This window comes from Atheta coriaria, unplaced genomic scaffold (genome assembly GCF_025399875.1).
Source record: "Atheta coriaria isolate IRGN ID8LTWV9N9 unplaced genomic scaffold, Caltech_Dcor_3.1 hic_scaffold_4_pilon, whole genome shotgun sequence".
Lineage (NCBI taxonomy): Eukaryota > Metazoa > Arthropoda > Insecta > Coleoptera > Staphylinidae > Dalotia > Dalotia coriaria.
This window is the reverse complement of record NW_027045446.1, coordinates 8,760,683-8,784,175: the sequence shown is the minus strand read 5'-3', so window position 1 is coordinate 8,784,175 and position 23,493 is coordinate 8,760,683. Positions and strand designations below refer to the sequence as shown.

At 39.1% G+C, this 23,493-nt stretch overlaps 1 protein-coding gene and 1 long non-coding RNA gene across 3 annotated transcripts in view; one reads left to right on the top strand and one right to left on the bottom strand.

The window, feature by feature from the left end:
* LOC135791337 (uncharacterized) overlaps positions 1–23,493 on the top strand; it is a 157,605-nt gene that overhangs the window by 48,171 nt on the left and 85,941 nt on the right. For both annotated transcript variants that reach the window (XR_010548005.1, XM_065301717.1), the window contains exon 6: positions 16,400–16,517. The gene's annotated coding sequence lies outside the window, so the exon portion shown is untranslated. The remainder of the gene's footprint in view (positions 1–16,399; positions 16,518–23,493) is intronic.
* On the bottom strand, positions 1,461–3,457 carry LOC135791338 (uncharacterized). The gene is made up of 3 exons (XR_010548007.1): positions 3,100–3,457; positions 2,320–2,938; positions 1,461–1,954 (listed from the first exon to the last, which is right to left on the bottom strand). It is a non-coding gene; the product is annotated as an uncharacterized lncRNA (long non-coding RNA).

The window sequence follows — 23,493 nt, the reverse complement described above, 5'->3', positions numbered from 1 at the left end:
GTGCACTGTTTTTAAAAGTTGATTTGGTTTGGTGCGTCGAGTGGCCATGTTACTTGCGGAGCTTTCTCTGTCTGATTCGTGGCGTAAAGCTCGCGCTATTGGAAAGGATCCGAAGATGGCCGCGCGGCTGACGACCGTGACCCCACCCGGATCGTTGCTACGGCAACCGGCGTATTCTCCCCGAGAGTTCGGGGAACCCTACACTCTCGCACACATCCAAATACCCACCATGATTTCTACTCTCCCTCACTCTCCATCTCCTTTCTACCCTTTTGGGGGATGGAATCATCACCGGTCTCCCTCGTTGCAAAATGCATGCGATGTTGTTCCAAGTGAAGGTTTTTGCTCCTATTGTTCCCGCGGTCTGCACATGCGTCCACCCTGGTTGCCAACGTCCTCATTCCTTCCAACTCACGAATTCAACCTCTATCGAACCCTGTCGCGCTTGTAGATGCCTGGGGCTAATTGAGAATCAATATCGCTAGACATTGTTCGGGGGGCTGCTGCTTTTAATTGTCCCTGGTTTTCCCGCTGGAGGCTGGAGCCGCCACCACTACTCACGCACAAACAAAACACACACAAATAGGAAACCAGCGAACGTATGGAGTCTGCGTGCGAGGGTTATCGATTTTCCAACTTGCAAGTTTCTGCCGCGCGTGTATACACTGTAAAATACGGTGGGTTTCTCGACTCAACTCAACGCGGTAAAAGCGCGAAAGAAACAAACGTCAAACTTAATTTGAAATATTGCGCAGAATGTTAGATTCGACCACGTTGGAGTCACGTCTTCACGTTCGCCACACGCGAACTACCCCATAACTGAATTCAACTCAACTGAGACCTTACTCAACTCTTTCACAAAATTAGAAATCGAATTTGGGAATTAGAAAGTTTTCAACCCTTTTCAAGACAAGCACCTTTGAAACTTTCTCTTGGCACTTGATTTCTAACACGTTTTCAGTAACATAACCCTTTTGGGGGTAGTAATAGAAGAAAACATGCGTTGCTTTCTATTTTTCGGGCTTGAACAACGTAGTTTTGTATCTTTGCCTATTTTGTGAAGTTTTTATTGACTTCCAAAATGCTGTGCGTTCTCATTAGAAGCTTAGGACCGGAACGTAGGAGTAGGGACTGAAAGTAAGGAAATTGAAGCAACACCAGAGAATATATATGAGCTCGTAAAATTTTATTGCCTTTTTTTCGTATTTCCAACCAGCATACTACAATTTGGAACCGCGGCAACTGCCAACGTCTTTCTCAAATAATTAACGTTTGTTGTTTGCTACATCTTTTGGAAATTTATTTGTTAAATGAAGATATTAAACGTTTATGATTGAAAACAACGATAAAATCGCAGCGTCTCAGAACGTGATTGACATCGACGGAGACGAACTTGAAACGCTTTAATTTAATGTTGGTAATTATTATGATTTTTATTATATAATTGCTCATAAAACACCTTCAATAATAATAATATTTTATTGATGCTCGTAAAATGCATTATCATAATATAAATACTTATAGTCGTAATTAATTAAGCAACTATCCGAAATGTTTTGCAAGAATATTCAGCGATTTGCATGTTATCTATGTTTATGTATAAGTAGTTTTTATTGACATTCAAAGGTCTGTTACATGTTTATTCAAAGTGTTTCAAAAGTAGAACAGAATTATTTATTGTATAACCATGTGAAATCTATGTCTCCAAATGTCATCTGGATGAAGAAGTGATCCCACGATGATATGTAGCCTCCTGTTACGTATACTGAAAGTATACCGGACAGAAGACACTCAGGATACATTCAGTATACGTACAGGGGGTTGTACATGCAAGTCAACTTGTGAGCCCGTCTGCACAGCCCCACCATGAAGAAACCTGCATGTGTCAGCACAATGATTCTGCAATTCGCCAATTTTTGTATGTTTGGGTCCACCATTGGTCCATTGGACTGACCTGAAAAATAGAAAGTTGTAGTATTTGCGATTTGTGCACAGTTTGTGTTACGAATCATGAAGCAAAATAAAACTTGAGAGGAAGTTACCCTCCCTGATGGCGGGTCATAAATTTATGTTTCTCCCCTTATCCAATAAGCGATAGATTTAAAAGGGTGCTAAACCCACGGGAAGTTGTCGAATCGAGTCAGCTGGAGGGTAGTGTTAGCTGGCGGTGAGTCCCTCGCGGGTTTCACGGCCGTAAATCAACGAAACGATGCGAGCTAAGGGAGCAACTGGCGTTTATGCCTTCAAGTTTACGGCGATTTTCGGTTTAAATGCTGCTTAATTTTGCTTCGATTTGAAATAAATTGTTGTTGTACTTACACGTTCAACACTGGCTTGCCACACGTTGTGTTTTATCAGTGGATAAAACTCGGTGGATGTCGGCTGGCTCGTAATTGTAAACTGAAAACACTTGATCGAATTCGTCGCGGCATGTGCGTGGACAACACCCGATCGGCTGATGGTGGTGGTGGTAGTTGGATACAAGGCGCAACTTCTCGGACTGTCAAAGCAATGTTTTCTCGGCGATATCTGCTGGCGACTTGATTCGTGCTCAGGTGACTGGGTGGTGGTGGTTGATACCTGCTCTTCTGTGTGTCTCTTTCTTTCGCGAGCGAATCGAATAAATTTCGAATGTTTTCGATGCCGGTGTGTGCGTGTGTGCTGATCGGATGATGATGCTGATGATGGTGAGTGAGTGTTTGGCGCGACCGATCCCGGCGAGTGTCGCCGACGGTGTGCGCGCCGAGTGCGCCGCGACGCTCCTCGCGAGTTGCCGCTTCTTTGCTGGCGTGCGCCGCGCACGCCGACGCAGCGCAATCCGAGGGGCGGCCTCCCCCGCGCACGTTGGTTATCCTGTGGGCAGGATTTACTGCTTTATCGCTGCGCTCGCGCTCCTTCGGCATCCAGGGTGTGGTGGGAAGACGGAGACGACCATCACCTGCAAAACGCAAAACGTTTAAGCATATTTTTTGGTCATGTTTAGCTCTGGGTATGCTTCGAGAACAAATCCGGAACGAAACTGGTTAAAACATCAAAAAACAAGTTTCTGTTCGGATGTTGATTTTTTTTTTGTTGATTGAGTATAATCAATGGTCGCACCTATGGCGAATGGTCATGCTGGTCTCGCGGAGAGGTGACCGGATTATAGAATTATACGCTACCGGAGCAGTTGCTACCTACACCACATTCTCTCACCGTCGTCGCTGTACGCACAAAATACAAGTATGGAAGACCCGCCGGCGGCTGATGGTGGGGGCACATCTATAAAAAGGCGTGGTCATTCGCTACTCTCTCTCTGATGGCGAGAGATGACGGTTAATATATGATTATGGCCGTCCTGTGCTGCCATACTCGCCACGCAGCGCCGACGGCCGCCGGCGTAACCAGACGCGCATCCCTCGTGCACTTAAACGACACGACGAGATAAAGACCGGACACCGGCGGGCCATTTGCTATAGATAAGGAGGGTCCCACGTCTATTGACGATAAGACCTCTCAATGGGAAAGCGATTTCGATTAAGAAGCCATCACTGCACAACTATCTTTGAGGACACTAACCAGAACTAGGAGCTGGATCTTCGACCCGAGAGGGCATTGTGACCAAAGATCTAACAGAATTTTCTTTGACTTACTTTATTCCAACGTGAACTCAAAATATCGCAGATGTCTAATGGGTTTATGGGATCTGCGGTTCTTCAATGACCTTGGGTGGTTTCGTAGTTCTCACGACATTTTAATTAATCCTTGAGCTGTGAGCCCAAATTGGAAATCTGCAAATAACAGATCAATAAATAATATGTTCACACTGAATTTATACACAAGCACCACATGCTTTTGCTTCAAACCGAAACAAAACACTTGTCCGACGGATGCCTGCCTTACATAGATGTAAAACAGTATGACCAGCCTGGAGTGCTTCACTTAACTGAACTCTTTACTTTAACGGGAGTACTATTACAATTGCACTCACTGAACAGTAAGCTTGGAGGTGGGCTTAGACTTTTTGCACGACCACATCAAGCGATGTCACCGAATTGACTGCTGGGCTCAACTGCCATTCATCGTCCTTCCAAACCAAGCATTGTACTCATCACACACTCACACACATGCACACCAACATGATATGTATGCCACATGCGTCGGCCCCCCAAAAAAGTGTCTCATGCTCAGATTTACAGCCGTCTACTGAATGAATAATGACAATTCGCAGGCAGATGCAATTCAGATAATACCTATATATGTGAGTGACGTATGCGTGTCGCACTATTGTATTGTATTTTATGCCCCCTCTTATGGCCGGCGTCGCGACCCCGCGCGCATAACCCACCTATGTGTGTAATGTCTGCAAATAATGGGCCTGGAACCCCTGTACGTTCCCATCTCAGCGTCCGCCCAGCACCGCACAGCCACATAACCACCTCAACGTATGTGTATCCATCGCGCCCGCAGACTGCTATTGCTTCCATTCGTTCGTTTGCTTCATTGCTTTCCGAGTACAACCCGGACTTTGTTCGCATACCGGGTGTCATCAATTCACCTCCTACATCTACTTCTATCTGAAGTGTTAAGATGTGCGTTTGGAACCCTCAGTGTGATCCGGAGCCATTCTTTTTCATTCTGATGCACATTTCCACATTCTGGTTCTGTAGCAGCGCGCGCACGCTGGAAGAAAAAGACATGATGGTCTTTAAAACGTACATTTTATAGAACGCGCGCGACGCAGACAATACAATACAATACCTAATAGCGGGGTCGGATGCTGTCGGATGTTCCATGTGGGTTGTTCGCTCTCGTCCTGTCGCGTGTGTACGTATTCCAAACGTACAATTTATCCTTACGTCCTTAGATTGTTCGTATCGTACAACTTGCATGAACCTGGGTGCTAAATGTCTTCATAGCACATCTAGAAGAAAAGAAAATATACGATTAACAAGCGATAAATTTGTAATTTTACGTGTTTTGTTTTTATTTCTGCATTTTTTCCGCGCCACTGCGTTGGGAGTTCATGAAAACCCAGTTTTATGGTGTCCTTGAGCATGAAGATTACTTTTTATTACTTTCCTGCCACCCCTATTTCTATTTCTACGCAGTGTTGCGCTTTTTTTGTATACGCGTTGAAAGGTTGCTGCAAAAAGGTTTTTTAGTGACCTATAGTTGTAATGTTGGCTAGACTTCGAGACACAAATGTGTTTGATGATGCAATGATGCACTAATGCGTTTGGATTAAAATAGCCTTCGGATCTCCACACTCAACGCATGCATTCTTTGGTATATACCTAAGTCTACATGATCGTTACGAGGATGATGACACATTCGCCAAATCTGCTCAACAACTGCAATTCTAATGAATTGGCGAATTTCGTACTTTGCGATTGGATGGATATAGTCACGATGCTGTAACGCATTTGCAATTATGCAAATCCACAGGTTTAATAACTTGTACGACGGCCATTTGTCCCTTTCGTCGTCTGTCTGGAATTACCACACCGCCATGAATATGCGCATCAAGCACCAACGTAAAATTAAGCTTTCCAGCGAAAACGCAAGACGTGAAGAATTTCGTCCCATAATAATTTCCATTTTTGCACGACTTACGAGCACGACGTGTAGAGGTAAGGTAAATTTCGGCGAATGTTTCATCCTTTCGTCGCAAACATTTTTCGGGCCTCCTTTTGGGGGACATTTTGTGCGCGCATCTTACCCACATCTAAAGTGCGCGCTTTATGTGTTGTTTGATGTTTGCACATTTCTCATGTTGTTATTGCCGTTTGTTTTGGTGTTTCTACCTTCTTCTGGGAAGCGCGAGACGTCATTTGACGCCCGTTTTAATGGCGGTGTTTTGTTGAATTTAAATTGGGGGTTGAAACGGTAACAGCCGAAAAAACATAAAGTGCGCCCAACGCCAACACAACAACGCAAACGCGGAAAAATGTTTACGTTCAGTTTCGCCGCCCTTTCCTCTCTCTGCTTTGCATTTTGATGGTTAGCTTTTGTAATCTTCCCGGTTTTCCGCTCTGGGCGCGACACCGGGGAAAAAATTGCAAATGCCAGCGGGCGCACAACACACCAAATATCATCCGTGACGCACACGTGAATTTTCATTTAAATCGCCACATTTATATTTTCACAAAAGGGTAACGCACGCTTTTTACAGCGGGACAGCCGGAGGCAGATGCGCGTTACCGGCGGTACGCGCCCTTTTTCGGTTCGAGCATTTTTCGACTCCGAAGAGTGGTGCAGAATACTAGCCACCGACCTATTCGTATATTATTTCCATATATCTTGTCGGAAATATCTACAATATGAAGCTCTTCTCTTGTTGTACAAAATGCTGCTTTGTAACCTTTCAAAAAAATTCATTCATTCAAAAAAAATGTTTTTTTGATACTTTAACCTCATATGCACTTGTTCAAAGTTTATTTACGATTAAAATTACGCACCACCGTGACTACATGTAAGTGCTATTACTATTATGTGTTTCCACAGAGCTCTGTACTCCGTCTGTACCATCTTGGCACACTTGGCACTCGCGCCGAAAAGCTAAGACGTATGTGTCGGAAACGTGCAGAGCGCGCGCGCACACCGCGGCACATATAACATTAAATTACACACATGAAATGTTATTGTCCCATATATCCTTCTTGGCACCGTTTTGATACTCGTTTCGCCTTCCGTTTCGAAACGCTGCTGCATCGCGGAACACCAATATAATGTTTTCAAGGTTCCTCAAATAGAATCGCAGATTATTTATTATAATGCAAATTGTAACAATCGCAAAACGTAAATGACGTCTCTTAATTAAAAACACCGTATTTGGTTACAACACAAAAAAGTATGATGGCGTGCATTTTTGCATTTTGCTCGCCGGTTTAATAACGTATTTCAATTATTTTCATATTTAATTAAATCTAAGTGCGTCTCGTTTGTGTGCTGGTGTGGTGTGTCTGAAAGAGGACGCCGCCGGTGCGGCCAGAGCCTTAACTCGCTGATTATGGGTTGATAATGCGTACTTTGTTAAGAACGGCGGCGCATAAAGTAACGCAAAGTACTGGTTATTTATGCAAAAACGGCTGCGACCTGCGTGCCGCCGTCGAAACAAAAAAGCAAAGACGCAATTGGTGTAAGTTATTGTCACGTTAGCCGCTAACTGATTGAAATGATTAAGCGAATTATAAATAGAAGAAAAACTTAATATTCAGTAATCGTGGATAAAGAATAGTATTCGACATTTACTTAATCATACGTGGCTAATAGAGCCATTCGCCGTTTAAATTTACAATCGAATGCATTCGCCATAAATTGATATAGTTTATATCGCAATTTCTAATGCTACTTAATGGCCTTAAGTGCTACAAATCTGTTTTTCGTAGATCGACCATATTTAAGTATAATCCTTATAGGGCTATCTATTCCAGCGGTGTAATTTTTAATCGCGCACTATAATATAATCTTCAGTTTATTATTCGATGCGTCACATGCAGCATTTCCAATTCCAGCCATATTGGTGCGTTCGCTCGACCATTGGTAGAGCTGAGCGAGGAGCAGGTATACCAACGCCGGGTCCAAGTTGACTCCGAAGCTGCTTAACGACATAAATTACCAGCAAATCTGCCCGAATGCCCGTATACAAGCCATGGGTACGACAAACGCACGTTTTTTTTTCTGTCCTCTTTGCCTCCTCCTTCGACCACGCTGGCCGTAAATTGAAAGTTGTTGTTTCTTGCTTCGACCCGAGGCGTGTATTTCTTTCTACTTTTCATTAGTTGTGGAATCTTATGACGCTGGTGATCATGGAGCACCGAAATGTTAAACACCGCACAATGCCATGCAAGTGAACAATAAATAACCGGAAATAAAGACTAAAACCCAACCCGGCCCAGGCCCAGTCAAGGTCTCTTCTATTTGTCGTTCTTAATCTCTTTTTTTACTGTTTGGTGCTCACCAACAGTGTAGGCTTAAATAAAATTGCTGATTTTATGTGTAAAAAATCGAATTTTGTGTATTTTTGTTTTGGTACAACCCTGGCCTAGTAAAACGTGTCCACCGCTCTTACCTTTGTAGTTTCCGTGTGTTGTAACAAGTACAATTCGATTTCCTACGGGAATAATCATCTTGATTGGTTCATAAAAATAAATTCTCCATGGTATTCTCCACTTTCCGTGTCTACCTTTCTTTGCCTTCTATTTTTTGCTCCCGTTTCGACGTTTTCGACTCTAATACTTTTACTTCTGTATTGTTTTTCCGGCGCCCGCCCGAAGTCAGTTTCATCTGGCTTTTTCTATTAGCAAAAAGCGCAAAAAGGCAGAAACCAACGGCAACCGGAACAATTTGCGCATTTTCATTTTACAAAATAGATTAAACTGCGTTTGTCTTCGTGTGTGCGAATGAGCGGAAATCTTTTCAACAAGAACTAGACCAGACACTACTAGTCGTGAATTTCTACAAATAAAAAGTGATATTGTAGATAGGTACAATTGTGTGGATGTATAATTTTGCGTGCTTTTTCCAGCTGTGATTTTTTTCTTCGTTGTGCAATTTTTGTCTCGCTGCTCGCCACCGCCGGTTCAGTGGCTTCGTCGTTTTATCTTAACGATTAAGTCTTCCAGGAACACTCCAATTAATCCGTAACACGAAGATTGTCTCGGGTGTGTTTTGCCGCCGCTGCGAGAGCACGAATACCATGCATAACATTGAAGTTGTTTCAGTTTTAATAACGAAATACGCGAACGCGAACGCAAATTTTCTCCCGGCTGCTCTCCCCAGTCTGCTTTAATTGCGTTATTCAAATTATAATGTCTGGGTAATACTTTCAATTTCGGGAATTTTAATTTCTCCTAATACCTTGCAGCGTGCGCATGGTTTGTTTGCAAAATGCAAAACTCAACTCCGCGCAAAGTTTCCGGGCGACATCCGGGGCGATAGCGCTGAGCGCGTCACCTATGACGCTTTTAATTTAATATTTAAGGGTGCACAGCGGGGTGCTCCACGTATTCTCTCATCCCACCATGCCGGCAGACTGTGCGCCAAGCCACTCTTGTTCCGGTAATAGGATAAAGTTAAAGTTCACGGCAAAAAGTCAGGAGTGGGAGGCACTTTAATTAAGAACTTGTACCAACTTCAAGGAGACGCCCAAAGAGTCGAACTCTCGTTTTTTGGCGTTTTCGTCGGCACCGCAGACGGTTGTTAAAGTTGCAAAGTTGAAAAATTTTTGGAATGCGCCATCGCACCCGAAAACCTATTCGGGTTTCATGGCAAATTCCAGCGCTGGGCATGGCGCAAAGTGAACAATGCAGAGAAAAACCATTCAAGTTCGGCGTCAGGTGTAATTTAGGACGGTTTTGGGAAATGTTCGCTGCGCACAAACGAATTGAAAACGAGCATGACAAAAATGCGTTTTGCTGGTAAGTTAGAGATAATCAAGCCATATAGATTGAAGATTTTACGATTGCAATAATGAAATTAATTGAAGATACACGAAACTACCAACGAAAAAACACGAAATGAAACGGGAGAAGCAAAATAACAAACAATTCTACAAATACACAACTGTGAACTAATTTTAAAACCAAAAAAACATCAATTATTCTCACTCTACATCAAACAGAATCAAAATCTTCAACTTTATCTTCAAAAAACAAAAATTTAAATTTTTCAAATCAAATAAACCTCTAAATTACTTAAAAAAAGAATCATTTATAAAACTAGTGCCCTAAATGTATGACCCATCTTGGTGTTCGCCCATCCATGGCGATTTTGCAAACAGCCCACAGACATGCAACTTCTCTTTGTTTGGCTTTGGGCCGCTCCAGTCGAGACCAATAAGCAGAGCGAAACATTGTTGTTGTTTACATAACGCTCGTTAATTCGGTTCTTTAGTTGTCAACCGCAGTGCTGGAACTGACTGCTAAATACCAAAGCACCGCGGATTAAAAAACCACACCGGGTTTCGCATTGCGCACATTAATTTGCTACGTTAAGGCCACTTAAAGTAATCATTATCGCATGCCCACTATACTCGCAGACGCTGAAACTTTAACCATTTTGGTCGTGGCAGGTCTTAAACACAATTTTTAACGTGCAATATATTTTAAACTGCATTGGGTGGTACTAGGTTATTACCAAACAAATGTTTTCTATTATTCAATAAAGTTGAGGTAGGTTAGGTTACTTTATCAAGTAACTGTGTTAAAATAACAATTTTATAGTTTTTAAAAACATGAACACTCTGTATATTAACGTGTTTATAAAAAAAACTCTCAGGAAAGAACCTATTAACATTAAGGTGAATTTTTGTTCCTCTCCGTCGTATTCACGATTTTTTTTCGGTGGTGTTCGCTGGGTTCATGGCGTTGTGGGGCGTAGTCTCAAAATTTATTACAAAAGGGTCCATATTATCTCTAAAATATGCGCAGGAGATGAGATTTTGTGTAGTTTGTAAATGAATTTCTGAATTCAAGAAGAGGCATTGCTCTCCCCACATTATTCCGCGCTCTGCGGGCAAGAAAATGAGAAAATATTTCCTTCAGCAGAAAAATCACGGCCCACACAGCGTACGGGAAGTTTTTTTTCTTACAAATTCAAGATCCAACAGATAGACGGTATTAAGTTATACGCAAGATGTCTAAATGTAAAATCTGTACGTTTCGGACTCAACACTCGCATTTGCTGCGCGACTCTAACAAGCTTAACGACAGCCAGTCATTATCATTTCTTCTACGACTGAATTTTGTTGCGTTGGTTAGTTGTTTAATCTTTCTTGAGGTTTCGAGGTTTCAAGATTCTCGTAGTCACACTACACCTATGACCAATTAAAAATTTGAGGAATTTAAATGGATATTATTTTCGCTAGCCTTGAAAGATGGAAAATTCTCAACGTCTTGACTTCTTATGCGCTCACTAAAAATAGTCTATTCTTATATGCGCTGCGCAGAAGATGAGAAAATTTGTTTTCAAACTGCACTACGGGGAAATAACGAGCTCCGTTCTAACGTCCTGCATCCCCTCTCGCATTCTTCTCGGTCGTCGTCTGGTTTCTATAATACTACGTTTTGCATTTCCCAGGCAGTTTCTACTGCGCAAACTTTTGAATTTGCAAAAATCGTCGGAATGTTAAAAGATGCAAAAATAACCTTATTGGTTGGCTGGAAATTGCACGCCGCCATTGTCATAAGAATCCCTTATGTGCAACATGCTCACACCTCACACCTCATACTTCTTCGTAGTGTGTGGACGCTGGGGAGTTGGAATCGTTCCAGACTATTCAACCTTTCATTGTTCTCGCTTCGATTCTTTCCTTCTTGCTTTTACTTTTGTTCCCAAAGCATCTAATACCAACTGTTTTGGAAATATTTTTGTCTGAAAGCCGCTAGATTCAGCAATTTGTGATTCTGTTGGTATATTTTGTATTAGATCGCATCGTAAGTGGGTGAGGAATCTGCATACTTTAAAATGCATGAATTCTCTTTTCATTCTGCTGGAGCCTTCTGGAAGCAAAACTTTCATTGAATGCGAGAACAAATGCCAATCTTGCATATCAAGTTTCCTGAATTTCAAAAACGAGTCAAAAATCAAAAAAAGTTTTCATCATATTTCAGCTGTATCCAAGTATTCAAGTTTTGAATGGCAAATCGATGCTGGTGCCATGTGAGAACCTTGAAGTTTTTGATAGGTTTTCCCCCGAACGAAAAAAAAGAAGAAATAATCTGCTGATCGGTTTTGCGTAAAACTATACCAACTTTCCGGATGCTATCTGCAGCATTCAGCTCGAAAGTGTTGTTTATCCAGGGAACCTGCGCCCGCATCAGCGTTCCTTATCACCTCCAGCAGTCGTTGTGACACAACGCAACACCCGCCCTGCTTCCTTTTGCTCTGTCTGCATGCAGCGCGGCCATTGTCAAGTGCACAATGCGCACATTCAAGATGGGGAGGTGTTCAGCCATTCCAAGCATCGATTTCGAGCCGAATGAGTTTAGAGTTTAGACTTTGGAGCGCGCGGTTCGGCTGCAAACTTAAATAATAAAATCGTTTAATTTATATTCCGCTCAGTTTCGCCGAAGTATTAACCACGGTTTTTTTTATTTTTTCGCACGCAGTGTGCGTTCGCCCGCCACACGTTTTACGCCTGCCCTTTTCTTCGAGCCGATTTTCATCTCGGATCGTTGGCGTTTGCCGAGTTAATGCGTCCATTCATATTTACATCACGTATATAATAGTCGCACGGTTTGTTCCTTCCGGCGCGATATGATATTAAGAAACTCCCGACCGTTTGTCGTTTGGTTGGAGCGGATCCTCGGGTGCGGGAAAACATTGCGATCGTTTTGGGCACGCGCGCTCGCTTCTCGGCAATCGTCATTTTCCAATATCCCTAAAATTGAGTTCGTGACCAAAAAGCGCGCCGCGACTTTCGCTTAACTTTCATCCTGGTTCATACCCATAACGATCTTTTCTTTCCAAAACCTTCTAAAAAGTAAGGAAAAATGTTGATCTATCTTCATCAATTTATTAACAGCTGAGGAAAAATAGACATTGACGCAAAACAAGAAAAATCGTTCCGTGGTGAAATCGAAAGGTTCTTCGACCGCGGGGAATATTTGAGTGACATAAAGCCCTATTGCGTTAAGGGACACGCGCCGCCCCAAAAATAGCACGTTATTTAATCCCAAACCAATCTTTTAGCCAACACATGCTTTCACACTTACTCTCCTGAATATGTATTTCTCGAGCTTCGGGCGGTTCAAATTCCTGCTGTGTACTGACCCTTTTGGTTTGTTTACTCGTATATTAATATTTTCGACTTTCACAAACGCACACAGCTTCTCGTTCCTTCATTTTTTTTTTCTATTTATATTTATGCGAAACAATCAAATTTACGACGCCGAGTAGGCGTGATTCGTGCAGTACAAGCTCGTAATGCAAAACATCAAACACTCTCAGCTGTGTGGAGCTGCGCGAAAAGCAAATTTATAAACAATTCACGAATATTTGTGTCACGCACGCAGCATATGCCGTCCGTCGTCTCGGCGCTGATTTGCGAATGCGTCCCGGTTGTCCCGAAGAAGCAGAAAAAAAGAAGTGCGCGTGCAGGAATGAAGCGTCGAGCCGGCGCGAAACGTGCGCGCATTGCACATTTATGCCGCTGCCGCCGCCTCACACACACGCCGTCCGGATGGATTTGGTTATAAAACGTACGCGACGCCTTTGGCGAAGAGTTGCACACACACTGTAAACGTAAACGCGCGCGCATTGCGATCGCATTGTCGCCGCAGAATTGAGTTATATTTAAAGACGCAATAAAACTTATGTTTGATCATTAAAACGTTATAAAAGTCGCTATAAAAACTTTTGTTGCCGCTTTACAAATGATTTATTTCCCAAACATCATGCCTCGCGCGCCAAACAACCACAAGCGCGCATTTTTCACTTTTCACGTGACCGATAGAAATGTTTTGCAAAACATCTAAATTTATTGTGGCTCAAAATATAGAATACTACATTTTATACAACAGTGGAAATGGAAATTTACACTTCATTAAAATATACAAAATATTTAGTTAATTAAAATTTACACCGTAAACTATTTGATATCTTTGTTGCATTTTAAAGCGCAGTTTGAGATAACGATCAGAATGAAATAATTGAATATGCAACGGACAGCTGTTGCCTTCGTCCATGGTCGGTGGAAGTTGCACGGAATGGTTCTTAGGGACATGAAGGAAAGGAAATCAAATCATGGCCGGCCGCTGAGGGGTGACTTGAGAAGCAAACGCGAAGAAAACAGGCCTCGCATTCTCAGGGTTAAATGGGTATGAACGGATGATAGTTTAGAATGATAGCATGATAGCATGCACAGATGACGCCGAGTCAACACAACCGAACAAATATGGAATGTCAAAGTATTACTGGATATACAATGCGTTTAAAGTTTTTTTTTTTAAATTACGTTGAGCAGGAAGATTTTCCAACCCTTAGATATTCATATTGAGTAGGGGAGCAAAACGCCCCTAAATATAATTGCGAAACCATCATGGGCGTATGATAAACGGCCGAAACGGTGAATGGCGAAGAGAGCAGACAGCAAATGGCAGCCGCACGCTTAAATGGCAAATAGAGAATTATATTTATGGCCATCAGCTTGGGGCCCAACCTCGACGCGACTAATTCATATAATTTTTCATATAAATGCACATCGGCGAGAGAATCCTCAGCAATAGTAATATGTTATTGATCAACGCTGGATTGCCATTAGTCAGTGTATACAGAGTGTTCTAACTAACATCAAAATTCAACTCAACTAGCTTTGATCTTAAATTTTTATTATTACACACCAGCATTTACTAAATGCGTTTATCGGCATCATGAACGTTAGCACACGCATTAAAATGCATTCACTTATCGCAAATGCGTCCGGTTTTGAAAACGTAAGAAATAGAAACTAATTTTACTTATAACTTATAAGATAACAAACATTTTCAATAAATTTTCATGCAGTTAAACTAAAATGTTTTCATAGAGCAACCACAAATATCTGTCATGTGACTTTAGTTATAAAGAGTGGATGAAAACAAGAAACTCAAGAAAGTCTTGATTGCTTAACGAGATCCAGACCACCCAATGGAAGAAGTCAGCGCTTAATTGAATTTCTTTAATTGGCCCGCAATGGTTTTAATTAAATTTCGCATTTTCTGTGTGTTTTTCTTTGTGGCTTAAATATTTATCCCTCGCGCATGGTGAGTTGAGTGTGATTCGCTGGGTTTTGTCTATTTCTTCACGAATTTCGTAACTGTTTGTATACCCTTCGAGTGTGTATCGCATGGAACGTTATAAATAAATACAAAGCGCGTTATATATAAATTCCATTACATATAAATGAATAAATAAATATTCGTTCGCGCAGCGATAAATTTATATTTCCTGTACGCACGCAGTATTTCGGTTGCGTGCGCATGCGCGCAAGAAAGAAAGAAAAAAACGAAATGGAATTAAAAGAGTTTTACGAGGTCGTAAAACGCGAGATAGTCCCGCACACCTAATTATCTAGTTCTACCTCAATACTTAATTTTAATTTAATTCGATTCTCCGCGCAGAACGCCAACAACTATGGGATAATTATATGCGTTTAATTATATTAAATAATAACGTGAAACATTTTTTACACTTTACTCGCCGCAGAAATCAGAAATTTTTATATGCAAAACAATGGCGTAATTTAACGTGCGATAAAATTTAAAAATGTATCAAAAACTCATTAAAATGTTGTAAAAAAGCATATATGCTAATATTGCTAATGTGTCAATTAAATAATCATTTATTTGTCGCAAAAATTGTGAATTTAATTTCCTGGGGAGTCCTTGACGAGAATCTCAATTGAATAAAAGATTTATGTTTAATATGTGCAGACTCCTGCGCCTCATGGCGCATGCTTTCAATTTTGATTAAATTTTGTTTCGTCGCGTTCGCTTATTGAACTCGCAGGCGCAGCATATGTCGAGACAACGCTTGCAGACAGCGTGCGGAATCTTAAATAAATTTCCTTCGGTGATATTGTGCACCCAGCCCTTTGCAGCTCTCAGGAAATATTACATTGTATTATAATGTCGCGTCTGCAATATAAATTATGCTTAGAGTTGAGCATATTTCGCTTACTAGCAGGAATCTCAACGTGTAACATGCTGCCACACAATTTAATTTAAAATTATTTTAAACAAAATTTAAACTAAAAAACTGAAATTTTATATAGGAGAATATATAGAATACAACAATGTATCTATCTTTAAGTTCAATTATAATATAAAATCGTTAATATTTAATTGTCTGCTGTGCGTTTTGTTTATTTAAATTTAAATACACTCATTGAATAACAAAATAGTCAAATGACTTTATTACGGTCGTAAAAACTGATGGTAGCTGATGGTAGATGCGTAAATCATAAATTCATTAAAAAAAAACTACGTGAACGCATCACAAACAATCCGGATCATAAAGGATCGTTTAGAATTTTATTGCATTTCTATTGCTTTTTTATTTGCATTGTGGATTAATTAATTAGCGCCTAATTAATACGTCAGAAAAAAATTTCCACGCAACGTTGAAGTTGAAAAAAAGAAAATTTTCCTTGTTTACAAAAATACATTGTTCACAAACATTTATAATATTTATTTAGGAACAATGTTTAATTAGCCGATTAATTAATTCGGTTGTGTGCTTGCCTAATAATAATTTTTAACTGCACACTTATATCGTTGTTTTTAAACGTCTAATCACCATACAGCTGTTGTAATTGCTGTTAGAACGACACTAATTGTTGTAATTCAAGGTGCAACTTGAATAATATCAGTTACAAAATAAACTAATTGATGTCGTATGCATTGCTTAATTGGACGTTTGTTTTTGTTTGTTTCAGGTGTTTGTGATTATCAAAGTGTAAAGTGTGATTGTGTGAACAAAGCTCAAAGACATCCAGGAAGCGCAAAAAACGGATATTTCATTAAACACCTAACGGGATTCAACGTCTCTAATCGGTGAGTATTTCAATATTTTATTCATTAATGTAGAAAAATATCAAAAAGTAATAATTACCAGCATTATGAATCGATGCGTCGATTTTTAAATTAATTAACGCTTGCGCACAGCGCGGTAATTACTTTATGTCGTTAATACTACGGCTTTGAGCGGGAAACTCGAGCATTCGTTTATATGCAATTTAATGTGCCTCACCTGTGTGTCGTCTCATTAAGCGCCATTTATTCTGCATGAAGTCTAGATGAAGGAAAAATGCACTAAACGCAAACACCGCACAATTATTAGATATATTTATTACACTAACTTTAAATTTTTGATTTTTTGAGGTTTGCGTTGGTAGGATGATGTTTCATGACTGAAAATGTTTTGGCAAAAAATTTTGCACCTAGCGGTTTTTTGGTTTTTCCTTGAGGTTGCATCCCGAACACATTTTTAATGGTTTTATGCGCATTGTAAAGCAAGGGTTTTTTTCTGCTTACATCTGTGTCCTTGTAAACACATTTACAACCCGAACCCTTTTTATTGCGTATTTTTTGGCAATTCACTACAAGGTCTTTCTCTAGAATAACATGCAATCATGCCATAAAGAAACCCTTTGCTCAATAAAAAGCGCACAAGACCTTGGTAACATGACTTAAGTAAAAAAGGCTTGAATGACCAAATATTTATGATGGTTTATTGAACCCTAAACTATACTGCCCTTCAGATGTCACTCGAGTGGTTTACGGCAAAAAATAAACGTGTTTGTGAAAAAATGCGCACTGCGTTCCCAAGTCCGTAATTTAAACGATACAATTACTTGTAAGAAATTGGCGTTATCAGGCGTCGGTTAATTAATAATTTATGGCAGTCGTGCGGAGTGTGGCGGGCAAAGGTTCACCAGCATCGTGTTGTCGTTGTCGTTATTGATATTGGTGATGATTACAACAAATAACAAGCGCGCACATTCATCCAACTTGGTTTATTTGCTCCGAGTATTTTTATGATTTTCGTAAAAGTTTGTTTTCAACAATTTCAAGCATAAAAACGAGCCATTCCAAGATGATGAAGCCGTTTGAATGAATGGTTATAGCTAACTATTAATTAGCAGCGACGAACATTCATAGAGATGACATCGACGAGTGGTGTGTTCTCTAATTGCTTATTATTGTCATTACTTTTGAATATGACTGTTCATTACTTTGAATGGTTAATAAAAGATGCGCAGTTTCCAGTTTTCCAATAAATTATCACATAAAAACTTGTAATCGACTCAAATATTAATAAAACATGTTTTATATGAATTTCTTGTGACGTCTGTTGAACATTTTAAACATATTTACAGCACTAGGGCTGTAAAGTCCATTTAAACCACAAGGAAACAAAAAATAATGAAAATATGTTTTAATGGAAAACGAATTAATTTATTAATAATTTTACGAGCATAGTGCCTCAAGTTTATTAGGCTTAAGTTTGTTTCAAGTGGTTAGCGAACGTTATAACATCACTTAATGCTATTTTATGCAATGCTCTATGTCTTTTATTCGTGCCTTTATTGGTGCTTGCGTGAAATAAAACGTGCTCGCGGCGCGACTCGTGGTTCGTGTTGTTTATTTGCGTGCGATTTAGTTAATTCTCTGATTGCATCGGAATATTTCGCTTTTGTTTCGCTACACGGTGTTTGCATATTCAACTTGGTGGGACAAAAACGTTGAATTGTGGAAGAAACGGCCGAAAAGCTGAATAATTTAATAAATTTAAGACCGCCTGCGGTTTTATCAACTATTTAGTGAAAATACACTTTATTCTTTTATTAGGTCATTCTTACCTACTCACTTGTACTTTTATATCCTTTAAAAGTACTTGAATTTTAAAAAGAACATCTGTTGTAAAATAATAAATATTAATATTCCACGCATAGGATTGGCAAAAAACGAGCTCATAATTTAAAATTACAAATTGGCAATCTATTTGCTAATGGCATGTCCGACATGTGTAACATTAGTAGGTAACATTACAAAGCGTAAATGCAACGGTTACAAACGTGAATATAAAGTGTCTAAAAGTCGATTGAATATTTAATGCTAATAATAATTTTATATGCCATTGTAAATTTTCGGCCACTCCACACCTCGCTCTGTGCATTTTGATGTGATTATGATATCAAACTTTTATACCAGTAATTCGATCCATGTGAGAATACAACTTTTAACTTGTCTATAACGCAAAAATTTACGATGCGTTATATCAATATATGGAAATTGTTTTAAAACAATGTTTGGCTGCAAATGACAGGTTATGGTCAGCGAAAATTTTTATATATTTCATGTGCGGTTTATCTGCTTGTGGTCTGTTATATTACAATATATCGAAATGCGGCGTGAATCTGAGTTCTTCCCGTAGACGCTCGTAAAAAAATAGTAATTTCGAGTTTCAGTAGTCGAAGATTTTCGCTTTGCATTGCCCTGACACACTGCTGACACACACACACACAGTAAGTAGTCGATCGTAAAGCATGAACACACCACACAGCAGAAAAACGCATAAAAAACATAAAATCGCATAAAGCGGCATAAAACTCATAAAGCAACCAGTTTCCGGATCTGGACGTCTAAAGAACCAAGACGAAAATCATCTCGCCAGCTCTAAACCCTTTTATATTTATTTTTATGCGTTTTTTTTTTCATACAATTTTTAAAGCCCAATTGTCAAGTCTACTGTTAACCCACTTCAAAAACCCACTCGCAGTTATTTTCTCAAAGAAAGCAAAAATGGTAAATATGCCGGTTACCCGTATTTGAGGTTATGGTGGTAAAATAAATTCAAAACCAAACACATTTTTTGCAATAGCAATAACTCAGGCTCAAAGCTGTATAAGTAAAACGAATCGCATTAGTATGTACCGGGGGCATGTTGAACTTTGTTTAAACAATGTGTCTGCGTGCGTTTGTAACGATTTGTTTTGTTGTGTGCAAATATTCGCGGGCATGCGGACGCAACGGCTCGCGAAGAATGCGCACGATTTCGCGCTTGTTTCACATCATAACTTTGCGCACGATAATATCACGCGTACATATTTTATTCAAACATTATATTTATATATTAAAATGCGTATAATGCTCATACCGTTGCGCGATTGTGGCCAAGCTTGACGTGGTTGCCATTTTGAGCATTTCTGTGCTTCAACACGGCGATAGAAGGACCATTTAAATGATAAAAATAAAATCAAATCAAAACTTCTCACATAATTAGACATATTTTATGTAAATAATTTTAAGTAAATATTAACTATGTAAGTGCTCATTAAAAACGAATAAATTAATTTTATATTCGTAATAAAACAAAATAATTTTAGATAAGTGGTATAGTCGTGGCGCCCTTATTAGGTAAAAATGATTAGCGAAGAATAGAGTGGTTTAAAATTAATTATCTAAAAATTATTTTCAAAGAAAACAAAATATTTGATTTTAGATTAAATTCTACACATAATTATGTAAATATTTTCATAATTATATTATTACGTAATGAGTAATTTGCAATAAAAAATGGAATTTGTATAAATAACAACGTTTACATTCATATGTTTATAAAAATTGATAAAAAACTGTTTTTAATATAATTTTGACAAAGTAATTACATATTTTTATAAAAAAAAAATTAAAAAATGAATTTTTTAGTAATTAATTACGTAAAAAACACAATTTTACAATATATTATACAAACTTTATATAAAATAATAAGAAATAAGACTTTGGTATAGCAATAAATTTATGAACACTTGTGAGTTCAAGAGCAATGGCATTATCGCACGCAACAATTACCCACCTACCAGAAAATCCCTTTCCCTACCAACAATTCCTGCTCTAATTACTTTCGGCTGTAATATTTTATCGTTACTTATATTACATCATAACTATAAATCACAGGCTTGTTATATTTTTGTCATGCCGAGATCATCACACATTTGATAAGACACGTGAGGCGCGATATTATGGCTTTCTTTTTATGATGTATCGGTGTGGCACATGAATGAAAGCCCCGCGTCGCAAGTATGTGAATATTATAGCCTGTCCGCTTTACGACGGCCATTAAAATTATTATTTTATTATATTATTAATAATATCAGCATAATGTAACAACAACGCTGTAAAATTAGTACGCGTTTAGTGGCATTTAATTGCAATCGAAACAAACCGATTTATTCGAAGTCATGTGTAAAGCTTCCGTACGAACACAGATATAAACATTTATAATGATCGTAAATGTAATAGATTGTAATAAAATTTGGTTAAATAGTTGCTTGATATTTGTAACCACGCGTTAGGCTTAATTAAGTTATAAGTTATAAACAACGATTAGATTTTTATTGTTTAGTTAATGTAAGGATATAGTGCAAGGATAAATTTTTACGACCTACCTCACACTCGCAGTGACCTTGACATGTCCTTCGGTTTGCAAACTAAAAGTATAACAAAACAACAACACAGATATTAATGAATTATTTTAGAATTTTGTTTGTAATTTTACGAACCTTGTATGGAGATTTGTGTGATACGTCTGCCGTCGGTTGCTGGGCTTGTGGGGCGACTTTTCGACAAGTTCAACACACGCGAAACGCAAAGGCACTGACGGCGTGCTGCTGGCAATTCGTCCTTGCACGCGGCCATTCGTCGCCAGCGAGTTGACAGAGCGGGCACACGCACGGGCACACCAACACACACACACACCAATAGAATGTCTCTACGAATGCAGAAACACTGAAAGAGGCGCACGGTGATGAGCCAGAACACCGAAGAATTACTGAGAAGTCTTGTGCAAGAGTAGCGCTGTTGTGAGTTGCCGAGAATTTTGACACAGAGCGTGACAGACGAGTTTTGTTTGGGGCATGTGGGAATAGTTTATTTTCGGTGACATTCAGTCGCCTTCTTTTAGAAAAGGCGTGTTGGAGTAAGTTATCCTTGTCTATAATTTATTTTCTGTGCTTGGAACGCATCTTTCGGTTTAGATTAGAAGAATATTCAAGTAAAACGATTGGAAAGATACAAATCTGTCAAAAACTATTGGAAAACATGAAAAAAATAAAAATAACTTGATTTTAACAAAAATATTCTTAACTTTAACTAAATATTTTATTAATTTTTATAAATTCATTAAACCAAAAATTAAAAACTCTAAAATTTCCAAAAATAAAATTTCTGTAAAATTTCTTTGCATCTCAGTACAAAAATTGCTTGAAGTTCAAGAAAAACCAGCATTCCTTGATGGGTACACTTTTTATCCTGCTCTAACACATTCACTGATCGAATTCTTTTCTTTGACTTCTTCGGTTTTGTCCTGCCCCGGACAATGCCAAAGCCAAGACGACGGGTTGCCATGTTGATCGCAGCTCCGCGCAGCACCGAAGTCTGAGAGGGGAGCAGCCATGATGGTTTTATCGACCAACCTTTGCTGTTGTTCGGCTTTGAGAACCGGCTACGCCCTTGGAATATACCATTTAAGTATATACGTCTTATACCCTAACATCTACCTAATTTTAAACCACAAAAAAATCCCACAAATATTATATTTTTTAAAGTGGTGATTGTAATGACAATGTATTCTTTGATAATTACAACGTCGCATTATAATTGATCATGTGTAGTGTTTTGTGCAGTCGCGGCACTCAGCCGGGGACTTGAAAAATGCATTTAAATGGCTTAAGTGCTTTTTAAATTTTAAAACCTTCGCGGCGCCAACGCGGTCAGTTTATAACTGTTGTAAGACTCTCGGCGAGATGCTGAGCGAATGTCTCTCGCTGTTGATGCAAAACGCTGCTTAATGCATTTTAATTGCAATCACTTATAATAATAATATAATTGCAATAACAATTAAAATTACAATGCGGCGTTACAACGGACGCACAGTGTCTGGTAAACTTTTAGTGGTTTATTATCATAACAAATCGTTTGGGTAATTTCAATCATTAAATAATTAAAAAGCTTTTTTAAATTTTTCTTGTGAAGCAACTGGAAAGTTTTCTACTGTAGAATAGCACTATTCATCCGCTAGGGGTTGGATGAGGGTGCACACTCACATAAACTTCCAGCCAGACAACACGAGATGTCGCTGTCGATTTCAACCCTCGTGTTAATACAGAAGTATCGATTTATATTTTCGGCTACTTGTAATTTCCATGTTATTTTTAACTTTTTCTTTACAAAAGTAAATTTATTTAATTTTTTTGTTAAAATAAATTAAAACACAATATTTTAATCTAAAAAATTCCAAAATTCTTTACCAAGAGATTTATTCTGGGAGATTTAACGTCTAACTGAGTATTAATGGATGGTAAATAGTGTGACACTGTTTCTGTATTGTTTAGTAGTTTGTGGTGTTCGGTAATTTGTAAAGAAACAACGCCGAATCGCTCAAGAAGGAAGCCCGACCAACCGGCAAAACGCAAACGTACGTAGGTAATAAAAATCACAAGGAGCACATGCCTTTTTATGGGACAATAAAAACGACGATAAATTTAAATGGGTCGTTATAAAATAATAAAGCCCTACGTGGTAAGCGTCCGCGCGCAATGTAAACTTTGGAGATAGCTTCGTCACGAATCCGAAATCGTTTGCCACTTTTCACTTTCAGCCTTTTAATCTATCGAATTGTGTCGGTATTAAGTAAATAAGAATCCCTTTTAAAAATCTTTCATTTTTGCCGATTGTGAAATGAGTAAACAAACTAATTGTCTCCGAAGTTCATGTTTATGTAATTTTCTGGAAAACTTGCTGTGGAAATACAGTCGATTTCTATGTTAAGTGCAAACTTAAAGAATGTTGGCAAAAGCGCATTGAAAATTTCCATAAAAATCAATGCGCCAGACTTGCCAGAATAACCAAACTCTCATCAAGTGCCCGAACGGCCACCGGTACACTGTGTAAACCCTCATCTGTACCCTTTCAAAGCGGTCGTTTTTTGGCGTTTGCCTTCCATTTCCACATGCCACTACGTGCGCGC